At 45.2% G+C, this 21,985-nt stretch overlaps 1 protein-coding gene across 4 annotated transcripts in view; it reads left to right on the top strand.

Moving 5' to 3' along the window:
* Positions 1-18,209: 18,209 nt before the first annotated feature.
* erc2 (ELKS/RAB6-interacting/CAST family member 2) overlaps positions 18,210-21,985 on the top strand; it is a 69,003-nt gene continuing 65,227 nt past the window's right edge. For all 4 annotated transcript variants that reach the window (XM_042299935.1, XM_042299945.1, XM_042299941.1 and 1 more), the window contains exon 1: positions 18,210-18,340. The gene's annotated coding sequence lies outside the window, so the exon portion shown is untranslated. The remainder of the gene's footprint in view (positions 18,341-21,985) is intronic.

Below are 21,985 nucleotides of genomic sequence, written 5' to 3'. Positions count from 1 at the left end.
ATAGAGTTCAGTATGTCACATCGGAGGGTCTGTTGTCCGGACCTCTGGCAGTCTCTATGGACTAACATCCAGACAAGCTTCAATGCCATACAACTCTCCTTCTGTGGCCTCCAACTGCTCTTAAATGCAAGTAAAACTAAATGCATGCTCTTCAACCGATCGCTGCCCCCACCTGCCCGCCTGTCCAGCATTACTACTCCGGATGGTTCTGACTTAGAATATGTGGACAACTACAAATACCTAGGTGTCTGGTTAGACTGTAAACTCTCCTTCCAGACTCACATTAAACATCTCCAATCCAAAATTAAATCTAGAATCAGCTTCCTATTTTGCAACAAAGCATCCTTCACTCATGCTGCCAAACATATCCTTGTAAAACTGACAATCCTACCGATCCTTGACTTTGTCGATGTTCTTTACAAAATAGCCTCCAACACTCTACTCAGCAAATTGGATGCAGTGCCGTCCGTTTTGTAACCAAAGTGCCGTCCGTTTTGTAACCAAAACCCCATATACTACCCACCACTGAGACCTGTATGCTCTCGTTGGCTGGCCCTCACTTCACATTCGTCGCCAAGCCCACTGGCTCCAGGTCATCTATAAGTCTTTGCTAGGTAAAACCCCGCCTTATCTCAGCTTACTGGTCACCATAGCAGCACCCACCCATAGCATGCTCTCCAGCAGGTACAGTGGGGAGAACAAGTATTTGATACACTGCCGATTTTGCAGGTTTTCCTACTTACAAAGCATGTAGAGGTCTGTAATTTTTATCATAGGTACACTTCAACTGTGAGAGACGGAATCTAAAACAATTAGATTTATTTGATACATCAGAAAAGCAGAACTTAATATTTGGTACAGAAACCTTTGTTTGCAATTACAGAGATCATACGTTTCCTGTAGTTCTTGACCAGGTTTGCACACACTGCAGCAGGGATTTTGGCACACTCCTCCATACAGACCACTCCAGATCCTTCAGGTTTCGGGACTTTCAGCTCCCTCCAAAGATCTTCTATTGGGCTCAGGTCTGGAGACTGGCTAGGCCACTCCAGGACCTTGAGATGCTTCTTACGGAGCCACTCCTTAGTTGCCCTGGCTGTGTGTTTCGGGTCGTTGTCATGCTGGAAGACCCAGCCACGACCCATCTTCAATGCTCTTACTGAGGGAAGGAGATTGTTGGCCAAGATCTTGTGATACATGGCCCGATCCATCCTCTCCTCAATATGGTGCAGTCGTCCGGTCCCCTTTGCAGAAAAGCATCCCCAAAGAATGATGTTTCCACTTCCATGCTTCACGGTTGGGATGGTGTTCTTGAGGTTGTATTCATCCTTCTTCTTCCTCCAAACACGGCGAGTGGAGTTTAGACCAAAAAGCTCTATTTTTGTCTCATCAGACCACATGACCTTCTCCCATTCCTCCTCTGGATCATCCAGATGGTCATTGGCAAACTTCAGACGGGCCTGGACATGCGCTGGCTTGAGCAGGGGGACCTTGCGTGCGCTGCAGGATTTTATTCCATGACGGCGTAGTGTGTTACTAATGGTTTTCTTTGAGACTGTGGTCCCAGCTCTCTTCGGATCATTGACCAGGTCTGGGCTGATCCCTCACCTTCCTCATGATCATTGATGCCCCACGAGATGAGATCTTGCATGGAGCCCCAGACCGAGGGTGATTGACCTTCATCTTGAACTTCTTCCATTTTCTAACAATTGCGCCAACAGTTGTTGCCTTCTCACCAAGCTGCTTGCCTATTGTCCTGTATCCCATCCCCCCAGCCTTGTGCAGGTCTACAATTTTATCCCTGATGTCCTTACACAGCTATCTGGTCTTGGCCATTGTGGAGAGGTTGGAGTCTGTTTGATTGAATGTGTCGACAGGTGTATTTTATACAGGTAGCGAGTTAAAACAGGTGCAGTTAATACAGGTAATGAGTGGAGAACAGGTGGGCATCTTAAAGAAAAACGAACAGGTCTGTGAGAGCCGGAATTCTTACTGGATGGGAGGTGATCAAATACTTATGTCATGCAATAAAATGCTAATTAATTACTTAAAAATCATATAATGTGATTTTCTGGATTTTTGTTTTAGATTCTCACAGTTGAAGTGTACCTATAATATAAATTACAGACCTCTACATGATTTGTAAGTAGGAAAACCTGCAAAATCGGCAGTGTATCAAATTTCTTGTTCTCCCCACTGTATATTTCACTGGTCACTCCCAAGCCAATTCCACCTTTGGCCGCCTTTCCTTCCAGTTCTCTGCTGCTAATGACTGGAATGAATTGTAAAAATCACTGAAGCTGGAGACTGATATCTCCCTCACTAACTTTAAGCACCAGCTGTCAGAGCAGCTCACAGATCATTGCACCTGAACATAGCCCATCTGTAAATAGCCCATCCAACTACCTCATCCCCATATTGTTCGTTTTTTTTCTTTCTCCTTTGCACACCAGTATCTCTACTTTGCACGTTCATCTTCTGCACATCTATCACTCCAGTGTTTAGTTGTTAAATTGTAATTACTTTGCCACTATGGCCCTATTTATTGCCTTACCTCCCTAATCTTACATAATTTGCACACACTGTATTGTGGCATATAGCAGGTCAGCCACCAGGGGTAGACTCGTCGAGGCCTGGTGACAGATGGTGTATACGTCACGAGGCGATGGCTCCATCTGCTGGATGTGCCAGGTCTCGACTGGTTCTCCGGCCAGGACTAATTGGGTCTGATTGGGAGTTGGTGAGTAATCAAGGGCTGATTGCTCACCAGCTCTGCAAGGCCCCTAAAGCTGCCAGAAGGGCAACACACAAGGAGAGTGAGGGAAGAAAGTACTCCCGTATAGTTGGGGATGGTTACAGAGGTAACAGGAGTGAGTGCAGTTGTGATCCCGACAGGATACAGCAAGACCCGGAGCCCAGAAGATGGTATCCCAGAGAGGGTCTCGAAGTGGAGACCTATCCTTTTCTTTTCTTTTTGTTTTGATTTATTATTCAAATAAATACCCCTGAAACTGAGTTTATCCTACTCTGTCAGTGTCTGATCTGTGTAAACGTCTTAACCAAACCCCCTGGTCTGCCACAGTATATAGACTTTCCTACTGTATTATTGACTGTATGTTTGTTTATTCCATGTGTAACTCTTTGTTGTTGTTTGTGTCGCACTGCTTTGCTTTATCTTGGCCGGGTCGCAGTTGTAAATAGGCTTACCTGGTTAAATAAAGGTGAAATAAATACAAATAAATGGATGACTGTGTTGCAGCTAGCATTGGGGGAAGACAGTGTGGTCAGTGGAGAAGGCAGTGTGACCTATGACCATACATTGTTGGTTTTCCAATCCATCAGTGGGAGTAACCGATTAATCAAGTCTGCTCCGAGTAGCAGGGGTTCCGATTTGAGGCTGTTGACATACACACGATGACCAAGCAATACGTCCTGGAAGTGTAGTTTCAGCATGAGTCTGAATGTGAGAGGCGTGGTAGTCTGAGTGACCCCCTCAGAGTGTCCCGGTGCTCTTGACGGCCAATCCTCCACTGAACGTAGCGAACAGGTCAATTGTAGCTGTAGTCGTTTCGATGGCGACGTACTTTACAGTTATTTCAACTGTGGTGGTTGAGTTGTGGTTTCGTGGTAGAAACAGTTGTTGTGTGCCGTATCTCAACGCTCCAATACCTGATAATGCACCCTCTAATTGGAGTGAGTGCTCCTGGTCAAACTTCAAAAGCCATCCAATGCGTCCTCTATATCAGCTAGGAACGTCTCAGTATCGTTTGGCTGACTTAGAACGTGTTCAAAGGTTGGGAAATGTTTTACGAGTTTGTCAAGGCATTCCCTGCCAAGCGGGTGGAGAGGGTTTGCTTCATCCTGTGTGGAAATTGTGGCCGAAAGGCCAAGAGGAGAAGCAGAGTTTTGGCTTTGTTGGCGAAGAGGTGCCATATTATTCAGTGCCGAATGGCCAAGAGGAGAAGACTGAGGGACACATGAGGGAGGCAATGTCTGAAACCTTCTATCATCTTCACTCCTTTGAGTACCGGGCTTCGGTTGCTTGGTTGGGTAGTCACGCTATAGCGCGTGACCGTTCTGGAATTCCACCAGATGGTTCCTAAGGGTGGTATACTGGTGCATAGCAGAGTCCACTTGAGCGCTTAGAGTACAGATTTTAGACACGTGAGTGTCAAACTTGCTCCGTTCGGTCTCATACTTATCTGTCATGGTTTGCAGATAGAGGTCTTGAGTAGGGAGCGAGAGATTCAGTGATGAGATTTCTGCCGCTTGCTTAGAAATCAATATTTCCATCTCCATCACCTGAGTTCTCTCATCATTCATTAGGTCAGTGACTTCAATGAGTTCTGCTGATTTGTCATCCAACTTAGTCATTAAATTAATCAGGGACATGTTGAAAATGTCAGTGAAGACACCTGCCAGTTGGTCAGCACATGCCCGGAGCACTCGTCCTGGTAATCCGTCTGGCCCCGCAGCCTTGTGTATGTTGACCTGTTTAAAGGTCTTACTCACGTCGGCTACGGAGAGCATGATCACACAGTCGCCTGGAACAGTTGATGCTCAGGCTGAGGTTTTGACTCGCAGGGTGCTAAAGTGGAGGCCTCAGTCCTTGTTCATAGCTCTCCTTGCCTTCACCGGAGCTCTGCTGATGGGCAGCCTGAGACTGCTGCTCTGGAAGCTGTACATACTGTATTGTCCAAATTGCTCTATCAGAGTTAAGCCTTCTGGCCCAGAGGTTTGACCCAGGTATGACCCAGGTTATGGGCATACAGTAAGTGTTTCTGAAATGCCTTAACATGGCGATGTTTAAGTCATCATAGCCAGTTCCTGAAACCCAAGGGACACAATCAGGCTCATGTTTGTTACCCATCAGCCCTCCTCCCCCCATGCTCTGTGCTGACAACCCCACTGGGGGATGATGTTGATGATGTGTTGTGTTCTGACTCGCCCTGTCTGTAATGATGATGGGAAAGGTGACCTATGACAAGCAGAGGATGCAGAGGAGAAGCCCAACATACCCCCAGTGAAGGACCCAGAGGAGGAGGAAGCTCTAGAGGAGAACCCCTTTACCACGTTTAGTCTGACAACGTCTAACTGTCTACCTGTCAGTGATAACACTTCATCAACAATGAAAAATACTTTTGTAGGTCTCACCTTCAGGAAAGAGGTCTTCTGACACAAAATAAGAATGTGTCATAGCACACACCATCTGACGTTTGATTGATTGTAAATGCGAGGCCACGGTTCCAAGCATCTCACTGCCTGGCAGTAATGATGTCACTTTATTGATTTACTGACTGATTTACTCATAGAAATGGAAAGATAATTCATTTTAAGTCTATGGATTTACAGGTTATGACTGAATGACTAAGACAATTATTTTTGTCATTCACGCTCGGCGGTTCAACAGCAGGGCTCACGATCCAGTTGATGATTTGTCTTTAGATTCCGTTAGCCTGGTCCCAGATCTGTTTGTGCTGTCATGCCAACTTCTAATTTCATTGTCGTGTGACAGCATAAAAAGATCTGGGACCAGGCTAATACCTACACCCTTTCTCTTTATATGTCCCTGAGGTACCATCTCTAACAGTGTCTTTCTTTCCCGTCTGTTTGCTTGTTATTTGCTCAGACACTGGGAGAGCAGACCTCTTTATCTCAATCTCTTTGTTCAAAGACTCAATCATGGACACTTACTGACAGTTGTGGCTGCTTCGCATGATGTATTATTGTCTCTACCTTCTTGCCTTTGTGCTGTTGTCTGTGCCCAATAATGTTTGTACCATGTTTTGTGTTGCTACCGTGTTGTTGTCATGCTGTGTTGCTACCATGCTGTCTTTTCATGTGTTGCTGCCATGCAATGTTGTTGGCTTAACGTCTCTCTTTATGTAGTGTTGTGGTGTCTCTCTTGTCGTGATGTGTGTCCTATATTTTTATTTTCAATCCCAGCCCCCGTCCACACAGGAGGCCTTTTGCCTTTTGGTAGGCAGTCATTGTAAATAAGAATGGGTTCTTAACTGACTTGTAGAGTTAAATAAAGGTTGAATAAAACATTTAAAAAACAACGAGACGATGGAGAGATGCATTAACAGAAACCAGGACGATGTGTGATTGTTTGTGTGTGTATCCTATCATTATCACTGATTACTGAAGATAATTACTACCCAAGAGAACCTGCTGAGAATGTTCAGTGAAGAACACAGTATTCAGGAGAGCTCATTGTCAACCACCAGAGGCCAGCAGAGAGCTCATTGTCAACCACCAGAGGCCAGCAGAGAGCTCATTGTCAACCACCAGAGGCCAGCAGAGAGCTCATTGTCAACCACCAGAGGCCAGCATTGTCAACCACCAGAGGCCAGCAGAGAGCTCATTGTCAACCACCAGAGGCCAGCAGAGAGCTCATTGTCAACCACCAGAGGCCAGCAGAGAGCTCATTGTCAACCACCAGAGGCCAGCAGAGAGCTCATTGTCAACCACCAGAGGCCAGCAGAGAGCTCATTGTCAACCACCAGAGGCCAGCAGAGAGCTCATTGAAACAGTCACAGGCATTGAATCAGCCAGCAGCCCTAAATATGTCCACATGAATTACACTATCTTTAGTAAGCAAAAGGGAGAGGATGAAAAATGAAAAAGTGGAAGAGAGAAACAAAGGTTTGCCTCTCCCGCCTGTCAATCACAGACCCCGGCTCGTCCGATGTGCTTGCCTTGCGTGAGATTCCAGTAGACTGCATAATGTCTGTGCCTCGACCTAGGTTGGGCAAAACTAAACATGGAGGTGTTCGCCTTAGCAATATCACTAGAATAAAGACCTCCTCCATTCCTGCCATTATTGAAAGAGATCGTGATACCTCACATCTCAAAATAGGGCTACTTAATGTTAGATCCCTCACTTCAAAGGCAGTTATAGTCAATGAACTAATCACTGATCATAATCTTGATGTGATTGGCCTGACTGAAACATGGCTTGAGCCTGATGAATTTACTGTGTTAAATGAGCCCTCACCTCCTGTTTACACTAGTGACCATATCCCCCACGCATCCCGCAAAGGCGGAGGTGTTGCTAACATTTACAATAGCAAATTTCAATTTACAAAAAAAATGACATTTTCGTCTTTTGAGCTTCTAGTCATGAAATCTATGCAGCCTACTCAATCACTTGTTATAGCTACTGTTTACAGGCCTCCTGGGCCATATACAGCGTTCCTCACTGAGTTCCCTGAATTCCTATCAGACCTTGTAGTCACACCAAATAATATTCACATTTTTGGTGACTTTAATATTCACATGGAAAAGTCCACAGACCCACTCCAAAATGCTTTAGGAGCCATCGTCGACTCAGTGGGTTTTGTCCAACATGTCTCCGGACCTTCTTACTGCCACAGTCATACTCTGGACCTAGTTTTGTCCCATGGAATAAATGTTGTGGATCTTAATGTTTTTCCTCATAATCCTCGGACCACCATTTTATTACGTTTGCAATTTAAATAAATAATCTGCTCAGACCCCAACCAAGGAGCATCAAATGTCGTGCTATAAATTCTCAGACAACCCAAAGATTCCTTGATGCCCTTCCAGACTCCCTCTGCCTACCCAAGGACGTCAGAGGACAAAACTCAGTTAACCACCTAACTGAGGAACTCAATTTAACCTTGCGCAATACCCTTGATGCAGTTGCACCCCTAAAAACTAAAAACATTTGTCATAAGAAACTAGCTCCCTGGTATACAGAAAATACCCGAGCTCTGAAGCAAGTTTCCAGAAAATTGGTACGGAAATGGCTCACCACCAAACTGGAAGTCTTCTGACTAGCTTGGAAAGACAGTACTGTGCAGTATCGAAGAGCCCTCACTGCTGCTCCATCATCTTATTTTTCCAACTTAATTTAGGAAAATAAGAACAATCCGAAATGTATTTTTGCTAGTGTCGCGAAGCTAACTAAAAAGCAGCATTCCCCAAGAGAGGATGGCTTTCACTTCAGCAGTAATAAATTCATGAACTTCTTTGAGGAAAATATCATGATCATTAGAAAGCAAATGACAGACTCCTCTTTAAATCTGCATATTCCTCCAATGCTCAGTTGTCCTGAGTCTGCACAACTCTGCCAGGACCTAGGATCAAGGGAGACACAAGTGTTTAGTACTATATCTCTTGACACAATGATGAAAATAATCATGGCCTCTAAACCTTCAAGCTGCATACTGGACCCTATTCCAACTAAACTACTGAAAGAGCTGCTTCCTGTGCTTGGCCCTCCTATGTTGAACATAATACACGGCTCTCTATCCACCGGATGTGTACCAAACTCACTAAAAGTGGCAGTAATAAAGCCTCTCTTGAAAAAAACAAACCTTGACCCGGAAAATATTTAAAAAACTATCGGCCTATATCGAATCTCCCATTTCTCTCATACTTTTTTAGAAAAAGCTGCTGCGCAGCAACTCACTGCCTCCCTGAAGACAAACAAGGTATACGAAATGCTTCAGTCTCATTTTAGACCCCATCATAGCACAGAGACTGCACTTGTGAAGGTGGTAAATGACCTTTTAATGGCGTCAGACCGAGGCTTTGCATCTGTCCTCGTGCTCCTAGACCTTAATGCTGATATTGATACTATCGATCACCACATTCTTTTGGAGAGATTGGAAACCCAAATTGGTCTACACGAACAAGTTCTGGCCTGGTTTAGATCTTATCTGTCGGAAAGATATCAGTTTGTCTCTGTGAATGGTTTGTCCTCTGACAAATCAACTATAAATTTCAGTGTTCCTCAAGGTTCCGTTTTAGGACCACTATTGTTTTCACTATATATTTTTACCTCTTGGGGATGTCATTCGACAACATAATGTTAACTTTCACTGCTATGCGGATGACACACAGCTGTACATTTCAATGAAACATGGTAAAGCCCCTAAACTGCCCTCGCTGGAAGCCTGTGTTTCAGAGATAAGGAAGTGGATGGCTGCAAACTTTCTACTTTTAAACTCGGACAAAACAGAGATGCTTGTTCTAGGTCCCAAGAAACAAAGATATCTTTTGTTGAATCTGACAATTAATCTTGATGGTTGTACAGTCGTCTCAAATAAAATTGTGAAGGACCTCGGCGTGACTCTGGACTCTGATCTCTCTTTTGACGAGCATATCAAGACTGTTTCATGGACAGGTTTTTCCATTTACTTAACATTGCAAAAATCAGACATTTTCTGTCCACAATTGATGCAGAAAAATGTATTCATGCTTTTGTCACTTCTAGAATACTGCAATGCTCTACTTTCCGGCTACCTGGATAAAGCACTAAATAAACTTCAGTTAGTGCTAAATATGGCTGCTAGAATCCGGACTAGAATCATATTTCTTTAATCATATTACTCCAGTGCTAGCCTCCCTACACAGGCTTCCTGTTAATGCAAAGGCTGATTTCAAGGTTTTACTGCTAACCAACAAAGCATTACATGGGCTTGCTCCTACCTATCTTTCCGATCTGGTCCTGCCGTAGATTCCTACACGTACGCTATCGTCACAAGATGCAGGCCTCCTAATTGTCCCTAGAATTTCTAAGCAAACAGCTGGAGGCAGGAATGGTCTGCTTACCCATAAGAGAGACACAGACTTGGTCTTAACCTTTAAGTCTTTATTGAAGACTCATCTCTTCATTAGGTCCTATGATTGAGTGTAATCTGTCCCAGGAGTGTGAAGGTGAACGGAAAGGCATTGGAGCAACGAACCGCCCTTGCTGTCTCTGCCTGGCCGGTTCCCCTCTCTCCACTGGGATTCTCTGCCTCTAACCCTATTACAGGGGCTGAGTCACTGGCTTACTGGTGCTCTTCCATGCCGTCCCTAGGAGGGGTGTGTCACTTGAGTGGGTGGAGTCACTGACGTGGTCTTCCTGTCTGGGTTGGCGCCCCCCCTTGGGTTGTGCCGTGGCGGAGATCTTTGTGGGCTATACTCGGCCTTGTCTCAGAATGGTAAGTTGGTGGTTGAGGATATCCCTCTAGTGGTGTGAGGGCTGTGCTTTGGAAAAGTGGGTGGGGTTATATCCTGCCTGTTTGGCCCTGTCCGGGGGTATCATCGGATGGGGCCACAGTGTCTCCTGACCCCTCACATCTCAGCCTCAAGTATATATGCTGCAGTAGTTAATGTGTCGGGGGGCTAGGGTCAGTCTGTTATATCTGGAGTATTTATTCTGTCTTATCTGGTGTCCTGTGTGAATTTAAGTATGCTCTCTCTAATTCTCTCTTTCTTTCTTTCTTTCTTTCTTTCTCGGGGGACCTGAGCCCTAGGACCATGCCTCAGGACTACCTGGCATGGTGACTCCTTGTTGTCTCCAGTCCACCTGGCCGTGCTGTTGCTCCAGTTGCAACTGTTCTGCTTGCGGCTATGGAACCCTGACCTGTTCACTGTGATTACTATTGTTTGACCATGCTGGTCATTTATGAACATTTGAACATCTTGGGCATGTTCTGTTATAATCTCCAACAGGCACAGCCAGAAGAGGACTGGCCACCCCTCATAGCCTGGTTCCTCTCTAGGTTTCTTCCTAGGTTTTGGCCTGTCTAGGGAGTTTTTCCTAGCCACCGTGCTTCTACACTTGCATTGCTTACTGTTTGGGGTTTTAGGCTGGGTTTCTGTACAGCACTTTGATATATCAGCTGTGTAACGGCTGTTGGAAGGAGTGGAGGACCAAGGTGCAGCGTGGTATGTGTTCATGCTTTTATTTAGAACTGAACCACAAAACAACAAAGAGAATGAAGGAAACTGAAACAGTTCTGTCTGGTGCATAAATACACAAAACAGAAAACTACCCACAAAACCCATGTGGGAAAAAGCTAGCTAAGTATGGTTCTCAATCAGATACAACGATAGACAGCTGCCTCTGATTGAGAACCACACCCGGCCAAACAACAAAGAAATACAAAACATAGAAAATGAACATCGAATGCCCACCCTAGTCACACCCTGGCCTAACCAAAATAAAGAATAAAAGCCTCTCTATGGCCAGGGCGTGACAGTAACCCCCCCCCCCCAAAGGTGCGGACTCCGGCCGTAAACCTGACTCTAAAGGGGAGGGTCCGGGTGGGCCTTCTTTACGGCGGCGGCTCTGGTGCGGGACGTGGACCCTCGCAACGGACCCCGGACTGGAGGGCGACTCTGGCAGCTCCGGACAGGAGGGCGACTCTGGCAACTCCGGACAGGAGGGCGACTCTGGCAACTCCGGACAGGAGGGCGACTCTGGCAACTCCGGACAGGAGGGCGACTCTGGCAACTCCGGACAGATGACAGGCACAGGACTCACCAGGCTGGGGAGACACACATGAGACCTGGTTCTGGGAATAGGCACCGGACTCACCAGGCTGGGGAGATCTACTGGAGGCCTGGTCCGTGGAGGAGGCACAGGATAGACCGGGCTGTGGGGGAGCACTGGAGATCTGGTGCGTAGCCTTGGCACCACTCTTCCAGGCTGAATGCCCAGTCTAGCCCGGCACGTGCGGGGAGCTGGAACAGGCCGCACTGGAGGTCTGGAGAGCAGGGCTGGCACCATCCGTCCTGGCTGGATCCTCACCCTAGCCCGGCAGATGCGGGGAGCTGGGATGTAGCACACTGGGCTCAGAACGCGTACTGGAGATCTGTAGCTCCAAGCTGGCACAAGACGTGCAGTGCTGGGGAGGCGCACAGGAGGCCTGGTGCTTGGGGATGGCAGAGTCTTAACCAGATGGCTAGCACGCACCTCAGGACGAGTATGGAGAGCTGACTCAGGTGACATCAAATCCAGGACAAGCTCCGTCGGGCGGATGTCGTGCCTCATGCACCAACACAGCAACTCCCTCATTCCTCTCTCCTTCAATCTCCCCATCAACTCCTTCACTGTCTCTGCCTTGCTTCCGTCGCTCACCTCCAATTTCGCCCTAACTGGCTCTGGTTCCATCCTTGGCTCCTTACGGTAAGCACGGGGAGTTGGCTCAGGTCTGACTCCTGACTCTGCCACACTCCCTCTGTGCCCCCGCCAAAATATTTTTTGGGGCTGCCTCTCGGGCTTCCTTGCCAGCCGTGTTCCCTCGCATCGCTGGTTCCCTTTTCCTGCTGCCTCCACTCTCCTGGCTGCCTCCACCTGTTCCCATGGGAGGCGATCCCTTCCAGCCAGGATCTCCTCCCATGTGTAGGATCCCTTGTCGTTCAAGATGTCCTCCCATATCCATTCCTCCTTTTCACCACGCTGCTTGGTCCATTGTTGGTGGGTAGTTCTGTAACGGCTGTTGGAAGGAGTGGAGGACCAAGGTGCAGTGTGGTATGTGTTCATGCTTTTATTTAGAACTGAACACTGAAATAACAAAACAACAAAGAGAATGAACAAAACCGAAATAGTTCTGTCTGGTGCAGAAAGACACAAAACAGAAAAAAAACTACCCACAAAACTCATGTGGGAAAAAGCTACCTAAGTATGGTTCTCAATCAGAGACAACGATAGACAGCTGCCTCTGATTGAGAACCACACCTGGCCAAACAACAAAGAAATACAAAACATAGAAAATGAACATAGAATGCCCACCCTAGTCAAAAAAGCCTCTCTATGGCCAGGGTGTGACAAGCTGATGTAAGAAGGGCTATATAAATACATTTGATTTGATTGGATAATCAATGCCTATCGCTATGATAATTAAGCAATCCTTTACCCCCGTTCTCCCCGTTTCTCTACGCTTTCTTAAGAGGCTTGTTTTACCCCGGAAATGGGAATCAATTGCTGTCTGGACTGCAGGGGGGTTTAATGGCCCTCTGCAATGTATTGATCGTCATCTCTAGGAAGGGAAAAATAACTGGATTAACGGGGCCGGTGACAGAATGTGGACGGGGATACATTGCAAAATCTCACTCTCTACATCCCAAATGGCCCTATGGGCCCTGGTAAAAAGTAGTGCACTATATAGGAAATAAGGTGCCATTTGGGATGCACACACTGAATAACTCCATAGGGCCTGTAATAGATGGGAACTAAAGAAAGTTCTGACCTGACTATATACAAACAGTACAATGTTATTACACTGTGTTTCCTGATTGAGATTTCATTATAGATTGTGACCAGCGTGCCTTTTACTGTCAGCCTGTGAGCTGTCAGCTCTGTTTTGATTAATTGGTTCTAATAGATTAATGAATGTGTGATTAATGAACAGGTCCCTCTCCACTTCTGTGGGGTGTGTGTGTGTGTGTGTGTGTGTGTGTGTGTGTGTGTGTGTGTGTGTGTGTGTGTGTGTGTGTGTGTGTGTGTGTGTGTGTGTGTGTGTGTGTGTGTGTGTGTGTGTGTGTGTGTGTGTGTGTGTGTGTGTGTGTGTGCGCGTGTGTGTTTGCATGCTCGCATGTGTGCGTGTGTACGTGCATGTGTGTGTGTGTGTGTGTGTTAAACTGATGCTGCTGATGCTCCTCTCTCCTGGGCCTGTCCCTGTCACCGCCATTCATCGTCAATGTTTGCATCACAGTTATAGCCCTTGGGCCTTCCAGGCCCTAGCATATCGGGACAGCTCATAAAGAGAGAGAGAGACGGAGAGAGTGTGTGTGTCTGTGAGTGTGTCTGTGAGTGTGTCTGTGTCTGTGAGTGTGTGTGTCTGTGTGTGTGTGTGTGTGTGGCTGTATGGGAGGGGTGAAGGTGGTTGTATTTTAGGCTGTATTTTGTTTTCAACATATCTCACATCCTCAGGAGAGCCAGGAAGGTTCAGTTATAGAGATGTCATTATGTGTGATGTAAGAGTAATGCACTCAGATTGATTTAACGTGTGCTGGGTTGCCGTGGCAAAGGCAGCTTCGTTTCTCAGTCAGTCCTGGATGTACACAGGAAGGAAGGAACCTGGGCTGACATCACCATGACGATGGGAGAAGCCATCATGTGATTAACGATACCAAGGCATGGCTGGGAGAGAGAGGCGCTGGCTGATTCACTGGCTTAAAGGACAAGGACAACCACAGCCAGGAACCACCTCCAACCCAACCCATGAGAAAGAATATATTTCATCATCCTATTACACCTTGCACGCACGTTAACGACCACCCATGCCTCATAAACAAACAACCAGATTGTATTGTGTGTTGATTGTGATTCCTTGGTGTCGGAAAAAGATAATCATCCTATCCCAACAAAATGTTTCATCTCCTCCATGCAGGGGTTGCTTTGAGAACATTCCTGTCCTTCACTGCATCTCTCTCTTCTCCTGTTCTGTTTTCTCTCTCTCTGCTCTCCCTGCTAAAGTGGGTGGCAAAACATTTGTCTTTGCCCCACCTCCATCCATTCCCAGTACAACTGAACAGTTTCCCAAAGGGACATTGCTTTTTCCATTCACTGAGTTAAAGACTCATATTTCCAGAGGCATTTTCCCACAGTGAGGATTCTCCCCACACCTCCACACAGAGCCCCATTGGAGCATGTGGGGTTGGACCCTAAGGGCCCTGGTCAATAGTAGTGAACTATATACAGTTGAAGTCGGAAGTTTACATACACCTTAGCCAAATACATTTAAACTCAGTTTTTGACATTTAGTAGTAAAAATTCCCTGTCTTCGGTCGATTAGGATCACCACTTTATTTTAAGAATGTGAAATGTCACAATAATAATAGAGAAAATTATTTATTTCAGGTTTCATTTCTTTCATCACATTCCCAGTGGGTCAGAAGTTTATATACACTCAATTAGTATTCGGTAGCATTGCCTTTAAATGGTTTAACTTGGGTCAAACGTTTCCGGTAGCCTTCCACAAGCTTCCCACAATAAGTTGGGGGAATTTTGGCCCATTCCTCCTGACAGAGCTGGAGTAACTGAGTCAGGTTTGTAGGCCTCCTTGCTCGCACACGCTTCTTCAGTTCTGCCCACAAATTTTCTATGGGATTGAGGTCAGGGCTTTGTGATGACCTCTCCAATACCTTGACTTTGTTGTCCTTAAGCCATTTTGCTACACCTTTGGAAGTTTGCTAGGGGTCATTGTCCATTTGGAAGACCCATTTGCAACCAAGCTTTAACTTCTTCACTGATGTCTTGAGATGTTGCTTCAATATATCCACATAATTGTCCTGCCTCATGATGCCATCTATTTTGTGAAGTGCACCAGTCCCTCCTGCAGCAAAGCACCCCCACAACATGATGCTGCCACGCCGTGCTTCATGGTGTGGCAGGGTAGCCTAGTGGTTAGAGTGTTTGACTAGTAACCGAAGTGTTCCAAGTTCAAATCCCCGAGCTGACAAGGTACAAATCTGCTGTTCTGCCCCTGAACAGGCAGTTAACCCACTGTTCCTAGGCCGTCATTGAAAATAATAATTTGTTCTTAACTGACTTGCCTAGTTAAATAGATGTAAAATAAAAATGGTTGAGATGGTGTTCTTTGGCTTGCAAGCCTCCCCCTTTTTCCTCCAAACATAAGGATGGTCATTATGGCCAAACAGTTCTATTTTTGTTTCATCAGACCAGAGGACATTTCTCCAAAAAGTAAGATATTTTTCCCCATGTGCAGTTGCAAACCGTAGTCTGGCTTTTTTTATGGCGCTTTTGGAGCAGTGGCTTCTTCCTTGCTGAGTGGACTTTCAGGTTATGTCGATATAGGACTCGTTTTACTGTTGAAATAAATGCTTTTGTACCTGTTTCCTCCAGCATCTTCACAAGGTCCTTTGCTGTTGTTCTGGGATTGATTCGCACTTTCGCACCAAAGTACGTTCATCTCTAGGAAACAGAACGCGTCTCCTTCCTAAGAAGTATGACGGCTGCGTGGTTCCATGGTGTTTATATTTGCGTACTATTGTTTGTACAGACCAATGTGCTCCCAAGGATGAACCAGACTTGTGGAAGTCTACAATTTTATTTCTGAAGTCTTGACGGATTTATTTGGATTTTCCCATGATGTCAAGTAAAGAGGCACTGAGTTTGAAGGTAGGCCTTGAAATACATCCACAGGTACACCTCCAATTGACTCAAATTATGTAAATTATGTCATAACGAACTGTAGGCCTGGTGCGTGGTGCGCACCTCAGGACACGCACCTCAGGGCGAGTGCGGGGAGGAGGTACAGGGCGTACTGGACCTTGGAGGCGCACTGGAGGCCTGGTGCGTGGTGCCGGAACTGGTGGTACCGGGCTGGGGACACGCACCTCAGGGCGAGTGCGGGGAGGAGCAACAGAGCGTACTGGGCTCTGGAGGCGCACAGGAAGCCTGGTGCGTGGTGTTGGCACTGGTGGTACTGGGCAGGTGACACGCACCTCAGGGCGAGTGCGGGGAGGAGGCACAGGATACACTGGACCGTGGAGACGCATTGGAGATCCAGAACATAGAGCTGGCTCAATACGTCCTGGCTGGATGCTCATTCTAGCCCGGCAAATGCGAGGAGCTGGAATAGAGTGCACCGGGCTAGAATAGCGCACTGGAGACACCGTGCGCATCTCTGCATAACACGGTGCCTGACCAGTTACACGCTCCCCACGGTAAGCACGAGGAGTTGGCTACCTGACTCATGCAATCTCCTCGTGTGCCCCCCAATTGTTTTTATTGGGGCTGCCTCTCGGGCTTCCGTGCTAGCAGTGTACCTTCATATCGTCGCTGTTCCTCTATTCTCCGGTATTTATCGTAGTATCGCCGTTCCGCCTTCGCTGCCTCTAACTCCTCCTTAAGACGGAGATACTCCCCCGGCTGTGTCCAGGGTCCTGCTCCATCTAATATCTCCTCCCAGGTCCATTTCCCCATTAAGCGCTGTTCCTTCTTTTCACACTGCTTGGTCCTGGTTTGGTGGGTTATTCTGTCACGTTCGTCATAACGATGAGACCAAGGTGCAGCGTGATAAGCGTACATTCTATTTATTAAACGAATGCAACACTGAACAAAACTATACAAAATAACAAAACGAACTGTGAAGCAATATGACTAGTGCAAACAGGCAACTAAACATAGAATAATAACCCACAAAACTAAAATGGTAAATGGCAACCTAAATAGGATCCCCAATCAGAGACAACGATAAACAGCTGCCTCTGATTGGAAACCAATTTAGGCCACCATAGACCTACAAATACCTAGATATACTAAAACCCCATAGATATACAAAAACCCTAGAAAGGACAAAAACACCTAAACAGGACAAAAACACCTAGACAATATAAAAACTAAACCAACCACCCTTGTCACACCCTGACCTAACCAAAATAATAAAGAAAACAAAGATAACTAAGGTCAGGGTGTGACAATTAGCCTATCAGAAGCTTCTAAAGCCATGACATCATTATCTGGAATTTTACAAGCTGTTTAAAGGCACAGTCAACTTTGTGTATGTAAACTTCTGACCCACTGGAATTGTGATAGAGTGCATTATAAGTGAAATAACCTGTCTGTAAACAATTATTGGAAAAATGACTTGTGTCATGCACAAACTAGATGTCTTAACCGACTTGCCAAAACTATAGTTTATTAACAATATATTTGTGGAGCGGTTGAAAAACGAATTTTAGTATATATATATATATATATATATATATATGTATTGGGAATAGGGTTTCATTTAGAATGCAAAAGGCAGCCAAGCCAATCAGAGCACTCACAATGCAGGAGCTTAGAATAAAATGGGCCTGAGATCCTTCAGCCAATCACCACAGACTATTCTGCATCTGTGACATTTAGAAAAGGTCATATAATTAAGCACACAAATGACAAGAGTTATAGGGGATGGCATGCCTTGATGAATTGCAATCTCTGGTTGAACACAGTTAATGATGGTGCTTAATGGTAGATGATGGCACAGCGGCTGTGAAATTAGACTAGAGGATGACTTACTAAGACTGTGAAATGTGGTTGTCTTAACTATAGCTCCCTTTATGCACTAACTGTAAGTCGCTATAAATAAGAGCTTCTGCTAAATGACTAAAATGAAATGTAAATGTAATCATGAGGGGTGTTGGTTCGGAGTGGGGGCAGATTTAGTCACATTTTCCACCTCTCAGATACCTAATACTTCAACCAATTAAACCTGAAATTAGACTGGATTTTCAATGCTGAAACTCCTGAAACCTTCACCATCCATACAAACGTGAGGACTGTGACCACAAAGAGCTAGGAGGATAAGGATGGAAGTCTGAGTTTGTGAGTTGAATTGTGAAATTTCGATGTTGTGATTCCACACTTAAAGTCACGTTTCTATGATTGAGTCCATCCAATCTGCTCGAGACTCTCTTGGCTGTCCCTTTAACAATCAGACTGTGCAGCTCCCTAGCGGGTAGGGGGAGAAATCGCGTGTCCGCTACCCAATGACAGTGCAGGATGCTGAGACCGGTGTGAATGGAGGCTGGAAGACGCCACTGTCTCTTGATGGTGATGGAGAGGAACTAATGGTAGAAAAAGGTACATTTCTATTTTGATTCATTCAAGATCAACGCAAATACGTATGATAGAGAACGGCACCGAATCACCACATGCCCGAAATAGTGAATTGTTTTCGATATTATGGGGTTGACGGTTCTCTTTCGACTAGACGGATTGAGGGAATGCATCTGTGCGTAAAATATCACTCCCAATTCATTCGTTGGATTGCATAGTAGATGAATGCATGGGAAAAACATACTGTAAGCTAATTTGTAGAAGTCAATATGTGTTTTTATCTTGTATATTTCAGTCATTCGATTCGGTTGAAAATCGAATTGGTTTGTGAGTTCATTTCAAGTAGAATTGGTATCAAGGAAAGGTGAAACGAATTACATATCTCTATTTAATTTTCAATATAAAAGATTTCTAGGGCTTTAGAGTCGTATTTCACCCTAAAAGCGCCTAATCCTATGGAATGTATGTGACGTTATCTATAGTGGCCAGCTGTCATAGATTCTCACATTGCATTGGAGAAGAATGATGTATTCCCATGAAACACGAGACATTAAGGGCAGTAACAATTCGACATTACAGAAACGTCTGTAATGCCTCAGGCTTACATTATGTAATATATTTCCTTATTAGGGGAATTCAAGAGGAACATTTTTGGAGATGCTGTCATTATGAATAAGAAATATTATGCAATATCGACACCAGGATCATATTTATAAATAATTGAGGCTATTCGGCTACTAAACATTAGCGTGTTATGTTCCAATATTTTCAATAATCGATTGAGAAGAACCCGAAGAACCCTCAGCTACATGTGTCCCCTTCAAACGAACGAAACCCCCTTCGGAAATTGACGTTTCATTTTGGCTAACTGACAGAGGCGACAGCCACTCGGAAAAGCGTGTTTGTACTATCTGATCCTCTCAACCAATCATGAAAGGCAAGGGGAGGGATTTTAATTGTGGGGTGTCTTGTCAGCAGCAGGGCTTGTTGATGGTCATTCAGTATTTTCTACTTAAGTAGACCATATGCATCATTTCCCCCGTGTTATTATGGTCAAGTGACAACCTGCTGCACTGTCTCATTGGAATGATTGATCTCCAAACATGTCCCTGTCTCCGCTCAGATAGGATTTCCTTCATGACCATTCTGCACACTAGCCTATGCAGCTGACCTTTTGCCGCAAGAATTGTGCGGATGTGGAGTGAATTTGAAATTATGTTCAGGTGTGCGTGCACAAGTTTGTTTTCGCACTCTAGCCCACGACACTGTATTGATGTGTGAAAGATGGACCATTTGTGACTGCAACGATGATGCCACATTGATGTGTATAATTGATGTGTATAATTATTGATTTTTAATGGCATTTAGAGAGAACTCTGCTATGATCTTTTGTGGATTTCGATTCCAACAAGATGGCAAAGATAAAGGACACTAATTAGTCCTAATAAAGGGTTTCTAAGGGATGGACTTAAAGGTTGCATTTGGTTGATTCAAGGGAAATGACGTGGCCTTATAGAAATGCAGCCAGCACCAGAACCTAAAGCGCTATTAATTGGCACAGAAAGGGTGAAAGTCATGCTTTCAGAGCATCTGTAAGGCCTATCTGCGCGAAAATGTCCATGCCACTAGCTAGGCCTATCTAATAGTTATGTTGCCCCTCGGAATCACAGCAGGTTGCGTTTATCTACCCCATATTTATTTCTCCCACGTGCATTTACTAGTCCAACAATATTATCATCGTTGGGCAGGTTGATTGAACCCCAAAAATGGGTAAATATACAAATACCAGTAGGCTAGTGGTGCGCGGATCAGCTGTTTTTTTCACCAACACCCGCCCGCAATTGCAAATAACCAATCCGCACCGCGCGACTACACACTGATCATATAGGCCTACAAAACATTAGGGACACCTGCTCTTTCCATGACATAAACTGACCAGGAGTGTGCAGGGGAATGCTAGGAGCCTTGATTAATGTCACTTGTTAAATTAACTTCAATCAGTGTAGATGAAGGGGAGGAGACAAGTTAAAGAAGGATTTTTAAGCCTCGAGACAATTGAAGTATGGATTTTGTGGGGTGGTGGGAAAAAGTTATTGTCCCCGCTGAAGACATCTATATCGGTCCGCAAATAGAGCAATATTAAAGACACAGTGCACTAATTTTGTGAAAAACATTTTTTTTTTAAGAATAAAAAAGTATTCTGTATTCTGATTCTTCAGTGGGTGGTGCAGCACCCATACTTCCCGCGATTATTCATATTTTATGTGGTTGAAATACTGTCAGCCGGTATTGAACTGCGCAGTCGCATTCTCTCAAGATGCTGAAAGAAATATATCATATTTCTCCACTCTTGTTCCCGAGTATCATTTTACTGCAAGAAATGCTTATTTTTGCAAGAGTTAATGTTAAGGCTATGTGAGAGGGTATAGACCTAGAGTCAGTGTCCAGATGTTAGTTTCCATTTAACCCATCTGAACAGTAGGTTACAGTTCTCTTAACGTGCCATAGGCCTATTTGAGACCCCATCCTGTCACTGTCGAATTTGTTTAGCGCTTCACAATCATCACACATAACATATAATCCTCTTTAACCACTTAACCAACTCTTTCCCAAACGTTACCTTTCTGGCCCTCCCTTCTCTTTTATTTTCAACTCTCAATTTCGCAGCTTTTCTCTTATTGAATTTAACTCCAACATTGTCCTTTTTGCCTCCATGGATCAACGTTAACTTTTTCTGCTCATTCCAAAAATTATTTGACGATTGACCTGTAGGTTGTTTGGCGGAGTACCGTTAGACCCTGAAGTTTAGGCTCGTGCACTAATGTCAGATAGCCTAAAATAAAAACCTCAATGCAGCCTATAGATATAAATTACACATGAATGAAACATTTCTGGATCTTTTAAGGTATTGCAATGAAACAGGCAGGGAGCAGGTCTCGAACCTTCGACCTTCTATCCCGAAGTCCAGCGCACTATCGACTGTGCCGCAAAAACATGCTCGTGCGGCAGCGTCGATATGTGTTATGTCTTTATTCAACCGACCCGCCCTTCATCCACACAATGTATATTTGTATATGTGTGGATAAGCGCGGGGACGGCAGTTACTACGGTAGGCTACTATGCAATGTGTTGATTGAGTCTTTGTTCAGCACCATGGACAGCACGGCGATTGGTGGATTCAGCGCTATGTTTGGGCGATTCAGCACCACAGCCCTGGACAGCAATACATGAGAGAGGATGTTTGCACCAAGGGGCAGACCGGCCATCCAGCATTTCTTGAAAAAGCCAGATGGGCTGGTCCATTTTTTTTTTGCCAGGTGGGCGGGTCTAACTTTTTTGTTGTTTCGCAAAATGATAATTATCTTGCTAATAATGGGGGCCTCAAGGGAAAAAATGGGCCAGTGTGTTAGAAATGCCAGAGCCAATTTATGGTCCCAGTCCATCACTGTGTTGGTGTGGCTTCACAGACAGAAAGCCTAGACTCTTAGAATTTGGGGTGACTCGAGGAACCCTGGAGATTCTCAAGGAACCATTGCAGTCAATGGGTAAATTTTTGCACCATTGGTTAGTTGAGGGGTTCTTGGAAGAACCTTTCATGTTTTCAATGTTTCCTGGAGGAACCTTTTTGCTGGCACATGCAAAGCACTATAAATAAATCCATATATAATA

The sequence above is a fragment of the Oncorhynchus tshawytscha genome, linkage group LG02 (assembly GCF_018296145.1).
Source record: "Oncorhynchus tshawytscha isolate Ot180627B linkage group LG02, Otsh_v2.0, whole genome shotgun sequence".
Taxonomy (NCBI): domain Eukaryota; kingdom Metazoa; phylum Chordata; class Actinopteri; order Salmoniformes; family Salmonidae; genus Oncorhynchus; species Oncorhynchus tshawytscha.
Note: the sequence above shows the minus strand (reverse complement) of the source record. Positions and strands in the feature narration are given on the sequence as shown.